Source organism: Branchiostoma lanceolatum, chromosome 17, assembly GCF_035083965.1.
Source record: "Branchiostoma lanceolatum isolate klBraLanc5 chromosome 17, klBraLanc5.hap2, whole genome shotgun sequence".
In the NCBI taxonomy this organism is placed as follows: Eukaryota; Metazoa; Chordata; class Leptocardii; order Amphioxiformes; family Branchiostomatidae; genus Branchiostoma; species Branchiostoma lanceolatum.
The window spans coordinates 14036753-14060842 of record NC_089738.1 but is presented as its reverse complement, the minus strand read 5'-3'; the positions used below and the strand labels follow the sequence as shown (position 1 = coordinate 14060842).

The 24090-nt window shown below is 42.8% G+C and overlaps 1 protein-coding gene across 4 annotated transcripts in view; it reads right to left on the bottom strand.

Moving 5' to 3' along the window:
* The window catches only part of LOC136423609 (F-box-like/WD repeat-containing protein TBL1XR1), a 52887-nt gene extending 37024 nt beyond the window's left edge, over positions 1-15863 (bottom strand). The window contains exon 1 of one of the 4 annotated variants that reach the window (XM_066411838.1): positions 15622-15863. The gene's annotated coding sequence lies outside the window, so the exon portion shown is untranslated. Of the gene's footprint in view, positions 1-4051; positions 4161-11505; positions 11633-15621 lie in introns of those variants that run through there. The other 3 variants (XM_066411842.1, XM_066411840.1, XM_066411839.1) reach the window with 3 other exon arrangements.
* Positions 15864-24090: the final 8227 nt, after the last annotated feature.

The window sequence follows — 24090 nt, the reverse complement described above, 5'->3', positions numbered from 1 at the left end:
CTACACCTTAGACCCCGTTCATACTAAATCGCGCAAATCGCGAAATCGCCCTGAGTCGCATTCCTTCACACAAGGGGTCGAACGAGCGCGAGTTGTAAAATCGCGTCCAACGGCTTGATAAACGGCGGACGTGTTATTCGATTGTCACCACTCATACTGTTGTGTTCAATGACCTTCTTGTACTTCATCTTGAGTTTTTTTTACCTTTAATAGTGCGGCATTACTTCCATGTTTTCGCGTATTTGGCCAACTCAGACAGTCGCCACTTCAGCGTACACGCTCTGGTTTCGGTGGGATCCCTTGAGTTTCTTCTGGATCCCCACATCCCCGAAGATGGCCATCAGTACATGCGTTTTCATCATTCCATAGGCCAAAATCGCCTCCCGATTCTGACATATTTCCGCCGCATTCGGCGTAATATTCCAACAAGCTAGGAGGTAGATGAACATCGTATAATGAGCGGAAAGACTGAATTTGCAGATGACCCGTTGACCCACGACCGGGTCAATATGCCAAGTAAAGCGCCCAACGCGCATCAAGGCGATTTCGAGCGTTCATACTAAGTCGGAATGCAGGCAAATCGCGAGTAAACCACCTCCAGAGGTGGTTTCGCGGAAAGCGATTTCGGGCGATTTCAAATGCGATTTGGAGCGTTCATACTAAGCCACATTATCGCGATTTACGCGATTTAGTATGAACGGGGTCTTAATAACAACGCTGTCCTATGAACTAGTTTCACCCAGATCAAAGATGGTCCTAATATAAATGAGGTCGTAGACTACTGTCCTATATGTGTAATTATAAGGCATGAAAGGTTATTGTGTCGCACGTCAGATGCTTGAATGGGACAATGCTCACATCACATGACTGGAAGCAAGGTTAGCCTTTGTGGGAAAGTCATACAGTCATGAAAATGTGCATTGAAGTGTCTCCAAGGTTGGTCTATTCAGGATAATCTATCACTTCTGACACGTTCACATACTGTAAATCTTGACATTTTCACGGTGGTTTTGTGGTCTTGTTTTTCACGGTGACCACTCGCCCAGAACGGGTGTATCCATTACTGTTCAGTATGTAACTATAACGCTATCGTTTAAACTCAAACCACAGCGAACATGCCTTACTCAGGGCTCCAGACTAACTTTTAGGCCTAGGAGCACTGTGCTCCTAACTCAAAAAAGTTAGGAGCACCAGCAAAAATCTAGGGGCACCACTACAAAAAGTTGGAAGAACAAGCAAAAGTCTTGGCTATACCAAATAATACTCCTATTAATCAATGTAATACGTTAACAACAACCGGGAATAAAGTACTAAGTACTAGTATTTGAATAGATTATAAAAGATAGAAACCTACATTGATTTTGCAGAACAATTGGCAATTCAATTCATTCAATACCTTCCTACATACTGATACTAGTACGATGGATTTTTAGAAAAATTGGGCATAGGTTCCCCGACTGGCCCCTATCCGGGGGCCACGGTGCCTCAAGTTCAACAAGTTGAAAAATACACAATGGTATTTTTTACTTGGAACAAGGCAGGTAATGATTCACATAACCTTGAATGATAAATAAATAGATGACTCTAGAAAATATCTATTGGGTTCATGACCAAAACAAATAAAGTCATATTCCATAATTTGAAACTTCACTGCTGGCATCAAGTTCAACATTTTTACAGGCATTTCTTTTCTTTTTACCCTCACCCTCTGTCTACAGATAATCCAAAATACTTTATTATCCTTAAAATTCTTGCTCAAAATAGTATCAAAAATGATCTGTTTGTGCCGACCCAGTCAAATCGGGAACTTCGAAACGCGTAGTTCAAATTTCGCGCGTCAGGACCGCGCGGCGCCGTCATCCAATGACAGGCAGACCCATGGGGAAAGCTTTGTGATTCGCCGCTGTGCAGTATAGACAGCAGCAGAATGAAAGTACATGCAGCACCGTAACAACGGGCAGGTAATGAGCTTTGAAATGATACCGGTGACAAAAGGAAAATTTGATATTTTTTTAAAATAAAACTCCACTTGAATTGATTCATCAATTTTTGATCGTAAAAATCATCGCTTGAACAGGTATAAATATGACCGCAGGAAACAAGCCTTTCATCCTGCTGCGGTCTATTTTTCATAAACATCATGGCCGCCATTGAAAACAGCGAGCGTCCGGCGAGCGCTCACTTTCATCGACAAAGTTTTGGCGTTTGAAACATTTTACAAATCAAACAAATACACCACAAAGGAGAGAAACTTATATCCTTTATTTCTATGGGTAACTTTGCCACTAGGAACGGATAGTTTTTGTACCGCGGGTGTGGGAACATGATAGAAAATTCACCGACGATATTCGCGGTAGCATTGGAATACCTATATTTTCGGCTTACCGCTTAGTTCTGTAGCCATTATCCTGGCGCAGGTCTTAATTTTGGATTGTCGCACCGTGCGACCGTGATTTTAAATCTAGTCGCATTCTCAAGAAACTGGTCGCATACATATTGTGTGCGAGTCGCACTCACGAGCGCTGCTTACTCCGAAATTAAATCACTGCGAACTTTAAGACATTTACAGTAAACTCAAGGTAGGGGAAAAATAATCAGATGAAGGTTAGACACCAGGTAATAAGATGTGCAAGGTAACAGTTACTCAAGCAACTGGATAAAATTTAATCCAGTTGGCTTGAGAAACTGTTACCTTGCGTATTTTCATAATTGGAAGCACTTTCCCCAAAATGTCATAAAAACAATTTGTCTGCTTGTACAATCAATCTTGAAAACCTGCCAACGAACCTAACATGTTGTAAAAGCAAGTAGTTGCCATGTCAATATTCCCTTTACCCATGGCATAAATACAGTTCACATAAACCAGCGATTGCCCTTTGGACCTTCTAAAGTGCACTGCCACCACAGGCGCAACCAAAGACCTTTTCAGCAAAGGACAAGGGGTTACAAAACATGCATGCTTGGGGACATGTACAGTAGGTGGGGCCCCAACATTCATTAACTACACATACCTGAGCCAACAGCCTGTCTTTGTTGGCTAAGTTGATTAATGACCTCGTCCTGATAAAGCCACATGGAAAACATCAGATCCAACCAGAGCGTTAAAAGAGGCCCCAAAAAAATGATAAGCATCCCTACAGAAATGGCAACCTTCACTGTGAATTTTAGCAATTTCACCTTGCAAATGAATAGACGCCTTATGTTCATGTACAAAAAAACATCCTGTTTGGACTTCTTACTTACTGAATTTCAAAAATGATAACAAGACTTTCATAACGAAAACGACCTGCACTCACTGCACAACATACATGTAAAGAACGCTACATTAGAAGAACCACGTTCAATACCTTTTGTTATTGGCCCCACAGAAAAACACTTTTGTCTCTAGAAATAGTACAGGATATATGAGTAAAGTGTCCTTCAGACATAGGTCAAACTCTGCATGAAAAAAAATCAATGGCAGATCTTACCAAAGGTTGACCATACAAGTAGGCTACACTATGTATAGGTGTTTTTTTATTACATAGCAAGATTGAAAAATGCTTACAAAATGTTCTGACACCCTTTTTCTTAATATGCTACCTGAACACACAGGTATCAGAACAAAGGATATCCCACAAAAATCCGTGAATTTTCAGGAAAAATTTTTCGCACAACTGCATTGGGTGGTGGAAAGAAATGTTGCCGGATACACAAGCATACAAGTTATGTGGTGTGACAAAAGTTGTCAATGACAATTGAGGATGACCTGCTTTCCATTCTTTTCAATGCCAGCCGACCTAGAAAAAGGGACACTCTTTGGTCCATGCGGTCGACAATCTGCCTACAAGTACAACACAACACTACAGTCAATTAACAATTATGGCATGTAACCATTTCTATAGATCTCCTTACGCATTTTCTTCAACATAAAACATGACGCAATCTCATTTAAAGAATTCCAAAAAGAAACAGTTATATAAAAGAATAACTCCGGTAGGGGCAGTTTGGCATAAATCGCATGATCGTGCCTGAAACAAGAACAAGCAATGAATACACAAACAGAACTCACCTGAAATGTACCAGTACATATGCACCTTGCATGCTCAATATTCCAACTTGCCCCAACCAGACTGCTAAGAACAGTACTACAACTGTTTACTCCAGCAAATGCTAATCAGTTACACATTTACAGGTCAGGCATGGGATGACATCACATTTCCTGACCACAAGACTAATCTGATCAATCTATGCCACATTTCGGCCAACCAAATCAAAGGACTTGCCTCTAGACCCTGCCAGATGCCATTTCACAAACACCTGGCCAGCTTAATCCTTGTCAGTTCCTAATGCTGTCTGGCAGAACATGTGGCATGCCCCTTTTGAAACAAACCCCCTTACTGGGCCCACGGAGAGAAGAGGAAAAAAATTGATCAGGCACTCAGGCACATGATGCAGTGGGCAGCCCGAGTTTGACATCAGCAAAATAACCCTCACAAAGAGGGTGTCCTTTCTGGGCATTCGTGACAGCAGATCGATGGGCACCTGACGCTATTTGTCAAGGACATTCAAGACACTCAGCATATCAATTGCAGCGTACTTACAAAGAGAAGCCCCAGCCCATCCATACAGATGAGGGGCAAAATCCTTTTAGGCTCAGTAGACAACAAAACTTACTCTTTACTGACATTAGTGACAACCACATGAAAGAAAATTTTCCATAGTCCGCATGTCTAGATGCAAAGGACAAATTCATATTTTTTATGCGTTAAGACAAGCCCTGTATTCGAATTTAATTCCATCCAACATCTACACATGTGCAATGAAGCGAGAAGTACTCAGTTAGCTAAAACACTGTGGTCTACTATGAACACGTATATTGTATATACTTTTCTGTATACAAATTTGTTACATGTTTGTAAAGTCATACGATTCATGACTTGTACCTAGTAGCCCTTTGAGGCATGGATGTACAATAAAGGTCTTTCACCCTTCTAGCTGATAAAGCATATCATGTGTAGCTCAAGATAAATCTACATTCAATAGCTGTAACAGGCAATGGAAGAGGTTGGCAGGCACCCAAATGAACAGACTGGCTGTTTTCCCTTCAAGGTATCATATCCGTAATCCTGCACCAATTTCTGTCATGGAGAACAGAGACACAGTGTGACTCAAGACAGACATTTGGAAGCCAGAAAATACCCCGAGATTTGATGCGACTAACGCTAATGCATCCCTACTGTGCAAAGAGTCATTCTTGTGAGCTATAAAGAGAGACAATTTTTCACAATTACAATTGACATAGGATGACTCTTGAAGCCATCAAACAGAGAAAAGTTTGGGTCCAGATATCCTGGCATTACTACAGGAATACAATAACAAGACCATTGATTGAAAAAATAGCCTTTCTTCTAAATTTTTTTCTAATTATCTCTTCTAGACATCAAGATCACCATGATTTGATATTAAAAGTATGATGATTAAAGTATAGCCGTCCTTTTATATTTTTCCCTGTTGTTTGTTTTTAAGATATAGCATCTACATATAGTCTGCATTTACCTTGTGTCTTCAAATTAAACAAACTAAGTTACAAAGTGAATGCTTCTGATGAAGGTTGGAAACACTAATCTCCCAAGTTGCAAAACCACACTTACTTGGAATGAATAATAGCCACCAGGCATGCTGGCCTAATTCCTGTCATGTTTAGATGCGTGAGCACATAGAATCAGGGACTTAAGTCTGCCAAAACACCTTTCATAACAACTTCCTATGCAATCATTTCCCTATGACTCCAGATTTGTTCACTGATACTGTAATCTCTTACCAGTAAGTCTCTTCTAAAAGCACACATGTACAACGCTTTGGGCTGGAAAGACTGGGTGCACAAGCACTTTTGTGCAAACACCCAAAATTGCAGCTATGCGTTGCACAAAGATAGTTGTGTGTGATTACAAACATAAATGTTCTATCACACACTAATACTAATACACAACATCTTCTTGACATTTAAGTGTCAGAAAAAACAATAAATCGTTTTTTGTCTCATTTCATGAAAATTTTGAAGTGATGTACATACTAAATTTCAGATTCATGCTCTTATGAGACGCAGTCAGGTTTGTCATTACCGGTAGGTTTTGCTGACGCATGGCATGTTGCGCACACAATTGTTCTTCTCTGCACCTAAATTCTTAGGTTCTGTGCACCAGTGCGCCTATTAGGAATGAACTTGAGGCCTGTCACATGTTGTTTCTTGTCGCCCTGAGGGTAGCTGTGTCTAAGAAAGCGCACGTCACAGCCCGCTGGATACACGAGACGGAGAAGGCACGTGGCACGAGCTCCACAAACAGGGTCCTCCTATTTGCATAGGGGTTCAACGAACTGTGCTTAATACCTTTCCAACAGCAAACAATGCTCCGCAGGTCAAGTATTACTCCCCCCACCTGGCTCAGTACACAACAGCTTTTGTGGATGTGACCAGAATCCAGTTACCCAACAAAACCTGGTTACACGGCGTTGTTACGGCAGGGGGGAATCTAAAATATATTCACGTTTACAGTCTAGTGCAGCAATATACTCCACATCCTCAAGAGGAACGGTAAAAGGTCCCGGGGATTGATGCTGTAAAGGTCAACATGTGCGGGAGAGAGAGAGAGTGCCTCGAAAAATTTATGGGGAAGCTAGCACTTTACAGAGCCAATTCTTCTGATTGGTAATGCACTGTGCAGTCTCCAGGGGAGGGGGGGGGGGAGAGAAATCCCTGACTGATGAAAAATCAATTCCTCCTTTAGGTCCTTCCTCCCGCCTGCCACACTAATGTTGATTGATACAACACTGCAGTGGAATGCCACGCTAGCTTTGATTATATGGCAGCGTTCCAAGGCTACCCTTAGAACAGTCTCTTCCCACCTGCCTGAATTTTTTCTTCTTTTAAATTTAACAAAATTCCCCGTTTTAAATGACTCGCAATAAATTGCCCTGGAGTAAAAGGCAGAAGAGATGGGGATAACAGATGAGGCAAACTGTCAGCTACACTGCCAATTTAGGGCATATTGATTATGCCAGCATTTTCAAGCCAAGATAAGGCAGTGGAAAGTTACCTCTGTGACAGGCGTATAAATCACTGGCAGGCATCTGCGTGGGGGGAATACTAATCAGCAAGAGAGCAAACAGGGCTGTCCTTGGCACACAGTGCCTGAGAGATGTGCCAGCCGGGTCCAGCCTATCACCTGACACCAGCCAGGCAGGCAGGCACATAGACAGGCCATGGCGGCCACCCCAAAACTCCTGGGGATGAAAGGATATACGTCATAGGCTGCTGAACAGCGCACAAAAGATGTCAGGGCGTTGTGGCGAAGCACGGGATAAGCCACGTAAACCAAGGAGGGATAAATGCCCCCAGAAAGACTGGTTTTGGCCACTCCTACTGTTAGAATCCAGACAAAGGAATAAGCCTGCTTTGGGTCACAGAACTTTGGTGTATAGTATTACTGACTGGACCTGGGACCAGCCTTTCAATTTCACACACCTTGGACACCATTAACACTCCTTCAAATCTGATGGGGTCAACAGCCTCAGAAACAGCTCATCCTTGTTATTTGGCCAATCAGGATCCGTCAAGGCTGCTATCTATTATATCTGCACTTGCATTGTCCAGGACCGGAAAGCTTTCACGCAAATTTTGAACAGAGTGGATTCAAAGACTGATAATAAAAAAAACGGGGTAAAACGCTGGCATTCAGGATTTGGGCGTTACTTTTACCATTATTTCTGGATCCTAAGTTTGTAGGAACACACAATTAGACATAAGCGCATAAATGGGTACAACATACATTGTAATATGTCAAGGACCTTTTAGTACATCCCCATTCATACCCTTGCAAACACTTTGTTTAATTCCGACTCAACCTACATAACCTACTTCATTATGGTCTCGGTTCGGAGTTTTTTTTTTAAATTCGGGGCCGACCTGACTCGTTCCCTTAAAGGCAATAGCGCTTTTCCAAACATCCCTTTTCGGCCGATTCAATGTTTCTGATGGATGGGGGTGACTTATCTTCGAACGACAGACGAATTTGATATTTTCTGTGGAAACGTCATTTTTAGTGCGAACCGTCACTAAAAGCAATTTTCATCCCCAAAACTGCTATTTTTAGGGCATTCTTCCAAGGCCGCTTGAAGGAAAATAAAAGTTTTCCTAGGATAATGACTGATATGGAAATAAAGGTCATCATTCTGTCTGTGCAATTAGTAAAAATGAAAAAAAATCGTGAGGATACGTTTTCCGCAATCCCCGATGGTGCGAAACCATGCAAAACGCACATAGAACGCACGATTCGGGTAATCAGGCGACAAAGCCGCGTTACCGTCATCGCGCACTAATACCAGGAAGTACCCGCGGACGACCAAAACTCGGAAACCGTAAAACGCTACGAAGATCGAGTTTTTCAGGAAATACAAAAGATAACGCACTGCTATAGCGATAACCGAAAAATCGGGAGCCAAAACTAACGAGAAAACCTAGGATTTGCGTCTTATCTTCACGCACTATTTAGGTCCTTGGTCAAAACAATTCCGAACCGGAACCTTAAGCATGAGACGAGGAAACCTACTGTCAATATCTCTGGGCATCAATCTTGTCGTGTTATGCAGACTGTTTTGTAGGACAATGATCTAATTATGATGCGCCTCACTTCCCCATCCATCAACATTTATTCCCCTAAAGTCCAAATAAAATGACAGACATTTAGCTAAGGCCCCCTTCAACTAGACGGTGATCACAAAATTTGTTCTTTATCTAAGAAATCTGTTGATCGATTTGTCAAATCTTTGGTTGCTCAACGGTCGCAGCCTCTGGTGGAAAAGGAACAATCCTATTCTTGATTTGCATTCATAGCGGAACAAGTAACTGGAAAGATACTGTCTACCATTGTCACTGATAACCATATCTTTTCTTTATTCTGGGCCATGGCATGAGAGAGACATTCAAATATCATAGCAGCCTCTAAGAAATGTGATTGTTTTCAGGTAATATCCTGACATTTGTGCTACAACTTCAAGTATACAAAAAATTATACGTACAACTCTTAAATTGTTTAGTGCATTAGGGGCACAACCAGTAAATAGGACAGAGGTTTGTGCATGACCTAGGGAAAGCAGGGTCGATGGTTACAGTTGTTGACAATACAAACCAACAAAACAGGCCATCAGATTGGCTTCCCATTCCGTCCATTCCTTAGAATGGTTGCACACACATTCCCAATCACTGAGAGAGTCCGCCCATTTAAAGTTGGATTGTTATGACAAGACAATGGCCAATCAAGATCTCCTTACACAACCTCTTTCGGTACCCATTCCTTGCATGCAGTTTTCCTATGCAAAACAAAACAAGGGTGTATCAAATGTCAAAAATATCTAGAGCTATATATATGCAAAATAGGTTTCCAACAAGTATGCCAAATACCTTCTGTAATTGCCAACGCACGTCGTACAATTTCAGCCCTTGCACAGAGGCTGAGGAAAATGGCTGGAATGAAACTGTGACAAAAAGTTACTGTAAAATATGACATATTCCACAGCCCTACTTTGTGGCACATACACAAAGAAAGCATTTGACACCACTGAACAATCTAACGTCACCCCCAGGCACAAATATCTGGCTGCACAACTACCGAAATATCCTTTCAAGGACACAAATTTAAACAGCAACACCAGAACGAAAGAAGAGAGACAAATCTCACCACAGAAGGAGAAAGTTCATTGCCCATTACTGCGTGCAAACTACCTGTTCCAGTTCATTAGCATGGCTAACCTTATAACGAACAAAGGGCTCTATATGGATCTATACTTTAAACTGATGGTAAACTGCCTCTGTAAATGCGACAAAAGCTTGTCCCATCCGTACCTTATAATTAAGCAGTACATCCAGGTGGAAACCTGGCAACGTAAGGGTACCGGTTACGTCAATGACCGATTTGAATGTTTCTATTTTCTTATATAACAGACATTTATCTAGATGATAGGATCCATATGTTAATGATCGCAGTCTAAGATACTTTTTTTTGAAAATGAGGATCTAATGCCGAGCCTCAACTGTCATGTGACTGCTTGAGCTAATATGGAGAATGCATTATTTTTGTTTCCATGTCGTTATTGTTTAAGGAAAAGCTTTTTAATTCACATTGATGGTTAACTAATGTTACTTAGGATTTTTAAAAAATCAGCTATAACTGCTGTCCAGAACTGAGTTGCCCAATGTAGCAGCATCACAGTCTTTATCTTTTTAGAAAACCTGGATGTGATTTTTCAAAACAGAAACGGGAAGTCTGCATAAGATGAACCAAGCAGTTCATCCAAAATCAACCAGCAGTTCATTTATACATCTCTTTGTGTAGTTCGTTCTGGGCATTTCATGAAAGAACCTCCACCTCTGCCCTGCTTTTCCCCCCAGTTGTCAGGAAAGCCGGTTCAAGTCACGTATTCAGAGTCTGTTCGGGGCAAAAAGGTCACTGGTGGAGCTCTGGAGGTCACAGAAGGGCGTTCAGTTGGCACACCACCACCCCAGTCAGCCTGGCTTCGGGCCATTTTTCTCTTATAGTGCACCTAGTAAAAGGTCCCCTCACATTGTAAACAAGTATATGTACTAGTGCTGGAAGTTCACACACACACAGAGCTATAAAACGGAACATTAAATTTCAAACAAAGCTGATTTCCTGTGGGAACTTTAGAAGCAGACAATTCAATCCGTCGGTAAAGCTTTGGTACAGGGCGACAGCAGAGGGGGAAATTTACCGGCCTACGCACAAAGGGGGACATGATGAAATATAGGTTGGGCTGACCTCGTAATCTCCAAGCAGATTCCAGGAGAAAAGATTGTTTGTGGTGTGTGCCTCTTATCAGGGAAGACATTCCCTCCCACCTCTACTTGGAGATTACTGCCTTGTGCACTGGGATAACTACCTTCTTCAAAAATTACAAGACAAGCTAGAATACAAAGGGTAATTTTTCAAGACACAAAACAACAGCTTATGCCTTGAGGCTGTTTTGGGGAGTGGACTTACTGCAGCTGTACTGCCAATTTGCAAAATACAATGAATATAACCCTTACATCCCAATTTTATGCACTTGTCGCCTGCTTAAAAAATAATTTTGTAACTAGGTCTGTACCCCTTTGCATCAAATAATTAGGATAAATCGACAAGGGCGACAATAATTACACAAGATTTCGACAAACACATTAATGGACAGCCTTTGTTCATCTACCTTCTAATGAAGGCTTCCCTGATAAGCAATTAAGGTTCTGCTACATCAACAGGTGTGTTTTGTTTCTACCAAGATGTCACTGAACTCAAAGCAGGTCAATATCTAAGCCTAGAAATAGAATCCCCTGCTAGAGTGGAAGCAATAGGAGAAAACATCTAAACCTTTCTCTCTGAGATCAATCCCCTTTAATTTCCCCCTGAGGGAGAACGACGCACCCTCTTTAGAAATCAGACTACAATGACGTCAGGCGTAAAACCATGTTTGTACCTTCGGGGGTCAGCGTTCTGGCATACGGGAGGGCACTGTAATACGCACGTCTTCATTCCCCCGGCGCCGCCATCAAACCTCTCGCAACTCTGGCGTTAAGCAATATCTCAGCCTGCCAACCAATGATTGAACAGTAAGGGAAGGATATCGGAGATGTTATACAGCTTGTGGGTAAAGGCACGCCTTATAAATAAAGTCATTGGTTGCAGAGATCGATTCTCATCAGCAGAAAAATGGCTGCTGCAATTTCTGGCGTGGGGCCAAATCCAATATACAAGGTCCATCTTCAAATGGATGGAGCAGCTCATGTTGCAGTAAGAAACACTTAAACACTTCCAGCCAAAGACAAGAAACAACAACGTGCTATCAAAGTACAAAGGTCAACAACGACACAACAGGAAACGGTCTACGTGAGGGAGAATCTGAAGTTAACGTGCCACTTCACAATTCTGGGTGCAGCAAGCTGTGCAAATGTCAAATAATTCATCCTCTAAACATGAATGACACTATTTTATTACCTTTATGATAGAGATTTATCAAGTCGTCAATATGGTCTGCAGACATTGCGACTGACTCATTCATAATTCATGGCAAAATCACATGCAAGTGTAAGGTAATAGCACATGAAATATGCCACCCTGATGAACAATGGACAAGGGAACACAAGCATGTGATATAAATGTCACATTTACTGGGTCGTAACTGGGTGGCAAATCTCAGCTTCTGAATATGACTAGTCAGGGTATTGGGACATCCACAGCAATATACATCAAATTGTGGATTTCAGCTGTGAGCAAATCCATGAATATGCAATTTTTTGCATGTCATCTAAGGACAGAAAATCTATACACACAACTCCAACATGAAATACAAATACTATACTTCCGTCAGTCAGTCTAATACAGATAAGGACATGGTACTGTGCACAAAAAATAAAGTTTGAAGTTTAGAAAAAAATAAAAACAGAATATTTTTTAAAAAACAGTGAAAGTACAAACGCTGTTCATCCGCCTAAAATAGCTTTACTACAACCACTAATAATCTTGCCACAAAATTTCTGTTACTTGCTGTCCTAAAATGTACCAAAGCTCTTAAACCACATACTAAGCAGGAAAACTATATATAGCGAGAGAAGCAGCTAGAGGCAGGCACCTAGCAGCCCCCATGCTGAGAGTTAGACAGGTGTCTCTACAGCGCAGGGCCTCGGATTGTGGACCGACCGCATGACAGACCAAGGTGGGCCCCTTGGCTGCAGGCCCAAGGACAATCCTAACAGACACCATATTTGGATGGGCGGACAACACTTGTACCAGTGAAGTAGGCACCTTTTAAAAAGGAAGGGGCCTCGCATGACGGCCCCTGGTCTTGCTGATGTGTTCGGAACAACGGGTCGGATATGAACTTATCCAGATGCGACATGGGGGGGGGGGGGGGGTAGGGTGCCAGAACCATGACTGTCAGAAGAGGAAGCGGCTTCCTGGCCCAGATACGGTAACAGCTGGGGTCTTTCAGGGATAAAGCGCAACAGTCAACAAAATACCTTTCACCAACAGTTTTTAGCTCCAGTCTGTTCAGCGGGGGCCCACAGGCTTTCTGCATATAAATAACCGTCTATGAAAACAATGTCCAACCGCATTACATAAGCCTTATCTTCAAAGCATATGAAACAGGACACATTTCAATCGAATGGAGATTTATATTCCCATAGTATTCATGATCATTCACATGATAGTCAATTAGTCACAATTGACTGTATCTGTATGAATCACCCAGTGTAATAACAGTCTGCTACAATGTCCCAGTTTTGCAGGCAAGCGAGGGCAGCTGGTTCTATTACATTGATTCAATCCCCCCAAAAGGAACCAGACACTCCGCCGCCTACCGCACTGTCTGCCGAACATATCTTCTGCCTGCCTTCGCGATAAACAGGAAGCCGGCAACCCCAGCATGGGTTATCTTTTCTGGCATTGACAAATTATGAAGCTATTTTTAAGTTGATTTTGGCAAGTGAAGTCCTCAGGGGTACAGTAAAGGTAGCAGCACATTTGCATCTGTTTTCACTCTTACCAGGTACGCTTTCTTGGAATGATCTAAAACAACACTTTTAATACCAATGGAATGCCACTTTTCAAATTCAAACACAAAGCAGCATCAAAATACCTCTAACTTATGTCTCATTAAAAAAAAAGAATCAAATAATCTTCTCTCTTATGCTTGTTTCCTCTGTAAAATATCTTTTATGGCTACATGGTGTAAGCAAAAATACCTGCTCTGTGTTCTGTGTCTTCAAAAATATTGCAATAATCCCTCTGCATTCCTACCTGTGGCATTTACACATGCATAAAAACATCACATTATCCTATGCCCTACATATATACCACACTCAATACCTACAAGACCCATTTCGGGGGTCCGGGAAATTCACATCAAGAATTTACGACGAAATGTATCTCAAAAGAAGTAACCGGCTTATGAACAGCTGCTGCACAATAAAACGTTTTGCTTATAGCATTCCCAATATCGTATCAACCACTTTATGTACCAAGATGGAAATCAGGACTTCATATCGGGAAGCTAATATGGGCAGTTTTACAGTAAAGTGGTGGCTGTAAAATACTTTGCCTAAAACATCTTTGGGGTGGCTCCTCTAAAGACACTGTAGCAACTGAGTGCAAAAACTCCAATCCTTTATACTAATACCAATCCGAAACTAAAGCTAAATAGATGCTAAAGTCAGGACAACAGTCAGTGTAATAATAGAAATATCATTTGCCATATAAATAATATAGTTGGCAGACAATATGTTTCCACTACCAAAAGCAAGCAAGCGAAGGCCCCAAGCAGTATACATAAATCAGATTCCCTGTTTCTTGTTAGTGAGAAGTATCCCAGATGTCAACAGAACTTACAGAATCTAAGGTGTTCGAGACATTGAACTGGCCCGCAGGAAATCAACAACACACTGAAAACGATTGCCATTGACTGAGTCGATAAAATATACACCCATGGCTCCAAGTAAGCCAAACAGCACATAGTTATGGAGAATAGGCTGTGGTAAAATGTCATCCATTAGCATTATTGGAAATTCAAGAAATGTGCAGCCAAAAAATGTATGGTTCTACCACCTTTCCACATAACGATCACATACGCTTCTAACATTTTTACCATAGCAATCTATAACAATGATACTTCAATTACAATATATGAATGGAAACTTCTCTTTGGACAATTTCAATATTCTTGACAATGACATAACGTTATATCTTGGGAGAAATAATCAGAAGGTTTTTGAACCCAAACAGAGGACACTTGTGTATTTTTCAAATACCCAGATAGTAATGCCTCATAGTAATAGACAGCAATTTTTAGACATTGTAGTTACGGGGTAGGAGGGAATACCCATTAAATATTAGTAGTTGAAACTGGTGAAAATAATTCATACAGTGCGGCATGTCTTCTATTTCTGCATAGAGAAAACCAGACTATTAAACTAGTAACTGTAACTACTGCCATAATTTACCAAAATAAATGTCGTTACACTGGCGGCTACCCGGTATTGAATCCACTGATGTGAATTTAGATAGCCGAATTAAAACGACCGATATTGACTAGGGGCAGCGCAACATAAAAGCCCTGGAGAAATTATCGCATATTGAGAGAGAGTGACCTTGGCAGCCGCCGAGGGCTGAACTTGGGTCAAAAATACTGGCGGCAACCTCCACGGTTCAAAAATTATCATAAAACGCCAGGTAGAAAAACAAGTGAAAGTGTGTGTGGATGTGATCAAATGTAAGCAGCGAGAGTCTTATTATCGATTACACGGGAAGGATCTAAGGCAGGATTTTAGCGCATGCCTCCAAAACAAAATATGACATGAACTTCACACGTTGGTGCGTTTTTACCATACTCCTCGTAAAAAAATTACGACCGAATACCTTTGAAGACGTCATCATAAAACATATAGAGTCGATTCAGATAAGCGTATATGATAAGGGTGGTTTATAATAATGTTATAGAAATCGGGGGGAGAGAGAGACGGAGTGTGGTTGAAGGCATGCCGCCACGCAGTATTCATGGCTGGCTTTGACACACAGGATAGCGCAACGAACAACTCACCCGCCGGCCGCAGGTCCCGGGAAACGGCGCAAAACCGAGTTATACGCCGCTGTTCCTGACAAATCTGGCCGTCAAGTTGTTACCGTAGAACTCGGAGATGTGGATCTTGAGTCTGATCCGCGTTGGACGTGGGAACCACGAGGTATACGCCGTCAAAACCCCGATAAAGGTACGATCTCAGGCCCCGCAGGACTGACTGCCATTCATCGGACAGCGGCGAGCCGAGCCGCACCACGCACAGTGTAAATACAACTACACAGAGGCAAAAACAAGTCCCTTCATCCTGCCTTCAAACATTCATCAACCTCGCCGCGTTCGTCCAATATTCTCTAAGCATTTTAATCCTTCAATATAAAATACAGCATAACGTGAAGAAATTATGGATTTTATGCTAAAGTTGCGAAGTTAAAGTGTTTAAGCGGATGGATACTGACAGGTTGTCAGGCATCACGTGCCCTGTTTTTTTGAAGCGCCAAGTCAAGTCCGTGGCCCCGGCGCGAGCATGACAGCCCGGCCCCGGATCGAGCGTAATTCCCACACGACGATTACTCTCCGCACTGGGCGTATCAAATTACTGTTTGTGTTCAGGGGAGATGTTTACGCTGACCAGAATCCAAGCGGAAAAGTGCCTGAGGAAAAGTTTATGGATTTTTTCAAAGAAAGGGGAATAAACACCGGTGTCATTGACACCAAAACCTCGACCACCGGCGTCTTTGCTCAATCTTGATCATGACTATCTGTCTGTATGAATCATCTGATGCATCTGTTTAATTTCAAGTGCCTGAAAAATAGTAAACCAACGGTTTGATAAGGGGAATAAGATACATTGTAAAAATACAATAAAGGAGTCAAACTAAATCAGAATTGTCTAAATCATTGGTTTCCTTTTAGGATCTACCATCCCTTGAATTGTGCTGAATGCTGTCATCTCATATTACTTGCATCCATTTTTCATGCTCTAGTTGTTGCAGGAATACTGTCAGAAAGCGAAGGGAACGTTTAATGGCGCGTCACCCAATACGAATCCCGACCGAGAAAATGTATGTGGGCAGGTATTGGCCAGGGCTAGGAGCCATATTTTCGTGTCCAGCCTGCAGGACGACCGTTTGTACTTTCCACGGGTCCCAGAGGTCAACCCCTGCGTGATGGCTGAGCGCGTTTATCGACCGGGGATCAACATTACGTCATGCTTTTTTGGTAGTGTCGCCCACTGTATCAGACAACCCTGCCTGAAGAATGGCATTGGGGTAGTCCACTATAGCATAAAGATCTGCCTGAAAGGACGTCACTATTATACGATCACCAGAATTGTGCGGGAATTGAACACTTAAGAACTATTTTTTTGACATTTTGTTTCACGTTTTGTTATTAAAATACGCAATGTGCTATGCATTTATACGGCAACTTATATCTTTCTAACCTTTACGAGATTTAGCTGCCTTCTTTATTCCGTTTATGTGCCTGGAAAAAGTACAATATCACTTTACCATGTGCGAGTGCAATCAGTGTCCATAACCATCTTAAGACCTTTATCTTTTCACCCCTTTAAGATACCATCGTCAACTCAACGTCAGAAGAAGGCAGCCATTTTAGCGTTACGGGAATGCCGCAACGGGGACAGTCCTGTGCCTGTTAAAAAGTTCTACTTCATCATGAATTCGCATCACGTACGCAGTCACGCATTCCTGCATGCCTCCCTGTCCCGTCCTCGCAACCGGGTCGAGGGGCGTGGCGTGTCTATTGTAAATTGTCCAGCAGAGTCAACAAGGTTCAAACTTCTTTTGGGGGCACAGACTCAAAGTCTGGATTGCACAACATTTATTGTTTATTTTCGTGATCATGCTATCGCCTTGACGCCCGTATGTGACGGACGGTCTTAAAATTAAAACTGTTTTATGGAGCAAATATGGACTTCGAGAAACAGTGTTTAGGTTTTTGATTACATGTTACTGATTTGTCGTTGTTGCTGAATTTGTCGTCGTGACAGCAGAAAGGGCATCCATCCCGAAACCACAAAAATGTGTCCACGGCTGTTTTGTAAATAGTTGCTCATATTCAGTATAAGCTTTCTGGGGCACGTTTGGTACGCATTATTTTGTGTCCTTGTCCGGATCTGTGGCCCAATTGGGCTGCTCAATTTTTATGCAATGTCTGTTGTCTATCGCGACGTTGATCTTTTAGTCATAGAACGTCCTTAGATATAAAATGATGTTGAAGTTCAAGGTTGAGTGGGCCTCATCACGGGTGTTTTGTAGTCCAGGCCCTCAGGTTTCAACGTTACTCACCAACCTACACGAAGAATAGTGAACGGAACCATGTGCTTTTCCCATCACACGACAGCCAAGAATGCCTCACTATTAAATGCACCCATGACTCGGTAATATATTTGATCCATGTCGTAAATGAAGTCTCTACAGGTTCAGCAACAAATGACATTGCCCCCCCCCCCCCCCTCCTTGGGGACGGACGGTCCATGCAGGTGCAAAGGTGTGCACGTACGTTCAGTCATTTGAGATAAGGCTCTGCGCTTTCTGTGACCTCATAAAAAAAACAAAGCTACGGCCGCGTGGCGCGTTGGATACACCCGATCCCTCGATCTCGGAAGTTAAGCAACGCGCGGTCCGGACAGTGCTTGGATGGGAGACCAACCAAGGACGTCCGGATTGCTGTAGCCTCACGAAAGCTTTCCACGAAATCGTCTTCCGGGAGGGACGTAAAACGGGGGTCCCGTGCTCGAGGAGGTGCCTCGAACACGTTAAACAGCCTCATTACCCTACACATTGGGTACCTGCCTGTGGCACTGGCTGCAAATACACCTGATATAACAAAACTCAGGTGCGTGCTTCAACTTCCCTTCCCCCCGGCGCCAAATAACGAAACGTCGCTCTTTTCTTGGCAGTAGAAAAGGTTGTTGTACCGAGATACCATGGACGTGAGCTTTTTTCCGTGCCTGACAAACACATGGCATTAGTCAGGCTGTGACATTGAAGGGCGGCCGCTCCGTACTCCCAACGACCTAGACCCTGAGGCTGGAAATGGGGATGATCTGAAACAGCTGGGACATGTGTTGGGGATGTGCTTTGGGTAAATCCCTCCGGAAAGGCCACGGGCGGACCGACATTACATTCAAAATTTCAAACCCTGTATATAAACGTTGGCAAGGCTGTTTGAGGTATAGGTGGGGGGGGTGCAGATGAGAAGACATTCTGCGTTTAGTTACAGTGCACCTTGGAAAAAAGACAACGATCGTGCTGTCAGGAAAATATGCCATCTGAAATAATTCAGAAATTGCCATCTTTACGAAACGATGCAGTAGAAAGCAGTAGATGTGCCGACGTGCACAAAATCGTTATTTATGACTTCCCGTTCCTTTCTAGTCCGTTCCGTTTGCGGCGCTGCTTAAACGGTGACGTGTGATTTGGAACAACGCCAGCAGAATACGGTATTCTCCGCATAACACATTTCACATTTCGGGGGCAATATTTGATTATAATATATGCTGACATTATGAGACAATCATACTGTTCCCTTTTGATATTAATAATGTAAACAAATCATAAGGCCCGATCTAATCTAGTTGAACACGGGTATGGTTGCTATCCCAGGCTATGTGAAAAACGCCACGTGTCCAACAATTCGACCTCCGGACTGGACCTTTGAAAATAGACATGCGGTTGTTTATATCTATCTTACAGGGCAAAATTCAAGACATAGCCCAGATTGTTTGCTTGGGTGCCCGCTACATCTGCAGCAAAGTGCCTGCCTGGATAGCGGCCAAAGGGTCGTTTTCCAGCAGTGAGATACCGTGACTGGCGTTTGATATTTAGTGACTTTGGGGCCTGCGATGAAAAGAAATCGAAGTGAAAGTAGGTGAACGTATGAGATACACTTCTCCCTTGAGACAAGTAACCGTGAAATGCGATGCATACAGATGGTCATATTAAAATTTGGGCATAGGCCAGATATTGACTTGTCATAAATACACAAGCCGAGGATCGAGGTGTCTGAAGATATCATTTTCAGTGCCTGGCTGGTTGCTGTAATTGTAGCCCAATTAGACACAGATCCCAAGGGGTTCCTTAATCCATAATCCTAATAAACCTACGCCGAAGGTTGTGTATTTCTTATGGATGATCAGTGCGATTTTGAGTCATAATGCGTCGTGTGTCCACTGATGGCCGTATGTCTTTGTGTGCGTGTCCATTGGCCGCCATGATATTTGAATATAGGTGACTATATTAGAAACGAATATGAAGTCGTTGCTGCAATAGGTGCAATGTGTACGATGTTGTCTATAGACTTTTATTTCAGCACGAAAATTGCTACCACTGGAAATGTACAGAGGGAAACTGAAGAATAAATTCACGAGTTTCACTCACTCACTCACTCATGACCCATGAGTTTGCGGTCAAGAAATTATTATGGGCAACCACGTTTGGCCAAGGACCTCCTTGGTTTGGTCAAACACATGATGAACTGCCTACAGCACAGAAATATACACTCAAAGTGAATACGTGTTGTGTCCTCTAGTGCACTTTATGTAAGGCGTCGTTTGCGTAACGTAAGAGTCCACTGAACAAATGACCGCTATAGCGATTGACGTCAGAGCCTATACATACTTAAGGTAGACCTGTTTTAAAAACCATTAGCCCCAAACCGTGCTTAAAAGTTCCTAGTCCACATAGAATGGAAATTTTCTTCCAAATTGTCTGTGTTTGCGGGATATGGCGCTTTACCGCCATATGTAGTTGTAGCATTCTGAACATACATGGCTCCTCTGTGCCGAATGTATCGAATTCTCGGAGAAAGAGGATACGGCCAATTCGTCTGCTGCCGGTGCGATTTGGGTAATGGGCTCTTTGCCCGCCCCAGACAAAAACAAGCAAACAACGCTATATTTGTGGAAGGCATGGTCCTTGAATCCGGTTCACGTCAGCCGATGTGTCACGAATCCGTCTAGTGTGATCCCCGCTGCAAACAAAGTGTACACGCCCTGAGGTATCATTATCGAGAGGACGGGGCGACATTGAGCTGCATGTGTGGAATGTTGCTGTAACTATTTCCAGAGTTCCAAGTAACACGTCTTGCACTTGGACATGAAAGCAAACGAAGGGATTGCATACATATATACGCACATACATACTACAGGGTTAACAGGAACCATAAACTGTTATTTGGTGCATAGTGATATGTTCGGAACTTCCTAACGTAAGCATTAAAGATTGAGTTTGTAGTTTTCGTGATAATGGCTACCACTGCATCAGAATTCTCAGGCATCGCAGGAGTGCCAGAACGCATTAAAACGTACATTAAAGCCCGCCATTTTTATGCGCGAGGCGCACCGCGGGTTCGGGTGAATTACTAGCGGTAGAATTGACACGGGGAGGTAGAGACATTAGTTCCTGCACAACATCACGCAGCCGGCTGACCTGGCGCACCCGCGCCCATTCATCAACGCTAATGGAATTGGATCTACACCAACCAACAGATCTTTAAAGGTACAAGTGCATGTCTTGAATTGGTTGGTGGGAAGGCATGATATCTTTAGACGCGCATGTTGGAATGTTGGAAATAAAAAGCGTTACATATCTATCCGTCTTTCTAGTATTATAAACTACGTCACAGTTTTATATTGTAAAGGCTAGCTAAGAAAACGTTACCAAGAAATTCAGAATTGCAACCTTCCAAGAAATCTAATTTTCAAGAATTCTACACATCAGACGATCAAAATAAAGATCCCAATCTCCTAGAGTTGAAATTGTGTCTGTAACCCTGTCTCCAAACACTAGCTTTCCCGGACTCAAAACTTCAATCGAAATGTTGTGAATAACATACAGGGTTTATTCAAGGTTACTCTGTAACGCCAATAACCAATCTCCTTCCCGGGGCACGTAGCAGCGGCCCGGCGATCTCCTTCCCAGAGCACGTATCAGCTGCCCCGCTGATGTGAGGAAATTGAGTTTGTTCATAAATGGAAGCCGACGTCTCTAACTCCTTATTCAATACCGCCCGCTGCTGCCACTCATCCATTTTTATTACGGTTCAATAAATCCATAAGGACGGTTGGGGGGAATAAACCTTGAAATTTTCATGTGTGTGTGGACACGGAATACTCGTTTTTTTTTGGTTTTTTTTTTAATACTTTGAGAAAAAAAAGACTGTATTTATACAAGGAGGTTTTATACAACCTCATTGATTTATATGACTTTGTTTGACTTGTTTCCTTGAAATTAGGTATGGCCAGGAGCGATGTAAGGAAAGTGTGGAAAACGTCAGCGATTTTTTTTTCTTTAAGATTTCTTCGGTGGTTCATATCTTTATATGTAAACTTTCGTGTACATTTTTGGAGGGCGCAGAAGATCCTATACACTTATATTGAAACACGAACGCTCCCAAGTCTTCAAATACATATTGACCCAACAGGCACAAACGAGGTCAACTACCAATGGCTTCTCGTCGCTCGTGTAAGGAATGTCGATCAGGAAATTTAACAACCGCACTAACGAGAACCCCACAAGGGTCACAATATTCGCACATTATTGTACAGGACTACTGGCGGATATGAAACTTTCTCAAGTAGACGGCCTTGAATTGCGGTATTTTGATTATAATTTATAATCAAAATTCCGCAATGCAAGGCCCATCAATTGCCTTCCACTCAGAACAGGATACGCGCATATGAAATAGGACGAATATGTAGGTCATGCTAAGCCATACCGTGCTTATAGAAAACCCCAGGGCCCCAACTACCAATAACAAACCGCCCAAGAGCTCCAGATAGGCTCTGTTATAGTGATAATATATGTAACTGGGACAAGGACGAACGGGAAGGTCATGCGATATAGCCCAATACTGCACACGCATTTATTGTCGTGCTGGTTTAGTTTCGCGGTAAATGGATGTTTTCCCGGTGTTTAATTTGAAATTCGCGGTTGAAACAATCCTGTAGTAAAGTAGAATTACAAAGCACATATTCTCGGTGTTATGATTTTTCGGTAGAAATAAAACCACCACGAACATTTCACGATTTACAGCAAACTTAACTTAGGGACGGACGGTACGTTTGACGCCCTTTGACCCCACCCTCGCCAGCCCGACTGTTCCTTGTTGAGGTAGTGGCTGTTTGAAGAGCAGGATCCGTTAAAAAGCATTACGATGCCAAACCAAACATCTGCTTGGAGACATTGAACACATTGATTTTTGGCGCGAAAATGAATACTCCTTTCAAGCGATAGAAACTATATGCGACAAACTTCCTCCTCGTTCACTCGAAAGTTGGGACTTACTGTAGTGTAGACAAGGGAGACTGTGTTTTCCCTTCAGTACACCCTGCTACTGAAACAGTAAGAAGACTTGCTGCGCTATGTGCCACTAGGCACTACAAGGGAAGGGTCTGAACGAACGAACGATATCCAACACTTTCTTGACGAAGAAAAACGTTCGACAATTTCACTAACAACTTCGTGAACTTTGTCTTAGCCATCGTAAAAACTCGGCCTGTTAGTTACAAGTTGTGGGTCCTTGGGGGAGCCGTGATTGCGTGCCATATAGCCAAGATGGTCCTCCACACGGCAACTCCTCCCCGGTAAACTGCACATTTCAGCTCCCCTTTATATCCTCTGACAGACGGTGCCATTACCGTGACGTCCCCCGCGGAAATTTTCTCAACTGTAGAGTCGCCGACACGGGGCCGTAAAACACACGGCAAAGCCGCCTTACATCGGGGATTCCCCCGCATTAACATCAGGGGCCCTGTGGACGTAATGCCGCCTTCAGCACTGAAGTCCCACATCAACTTTAGTAACTTCGACAAATCTATCCATCTGTTCATGTAGCTATCAACGTACATCATGGCACTTATGCATATCCATCTTGTGTATCTATAATATCCATCTATCAGTCTATCTGTGTGTCTACCTACTTATCATTTGCACGGTACGTGTCTAGTTGTGATACCTTAGATTCATAGCATGGATAAGGGAGAACAGGAGGTAGAAAATCGTAATGGAAGTACATCTTTCATTTTATTTCTTCAAGTTCTCCTTGGATTTGGTCTTCTTTCTATTTTTCCATTTCCCTGGTTCCTTTCTAGTCTCTCTACTCCGTCACACTTGGTTGTCCGTCCGAGCCATGTGTTTGCCAGTGGGACGTCAAAAACGCGGGAATAAATGGCTTCTTGCAGACGGTATCTTGGCGAAATGGATGCCAACATCAGCAGGGTCTCCCAGCGTCATTGCTCCACCTGCCGCCCCATTTTTCACCGGCGTTAGTTCTCTCCAGAGTCTGACAGGTAATCGTTTTGCTGTAATGCGAGCTGAGATTGAGTATTTCTGTCACGGCAATGTTATACAGTAACAACACATCACACTTGTACACCGGCGCGTCGTAACATGAATAAAATAGACTCCTCATACAAAAGCGAAGGGCTCACACTTTTAAAGAAACTGTGGCGCCTTTTGTAAAGACAGG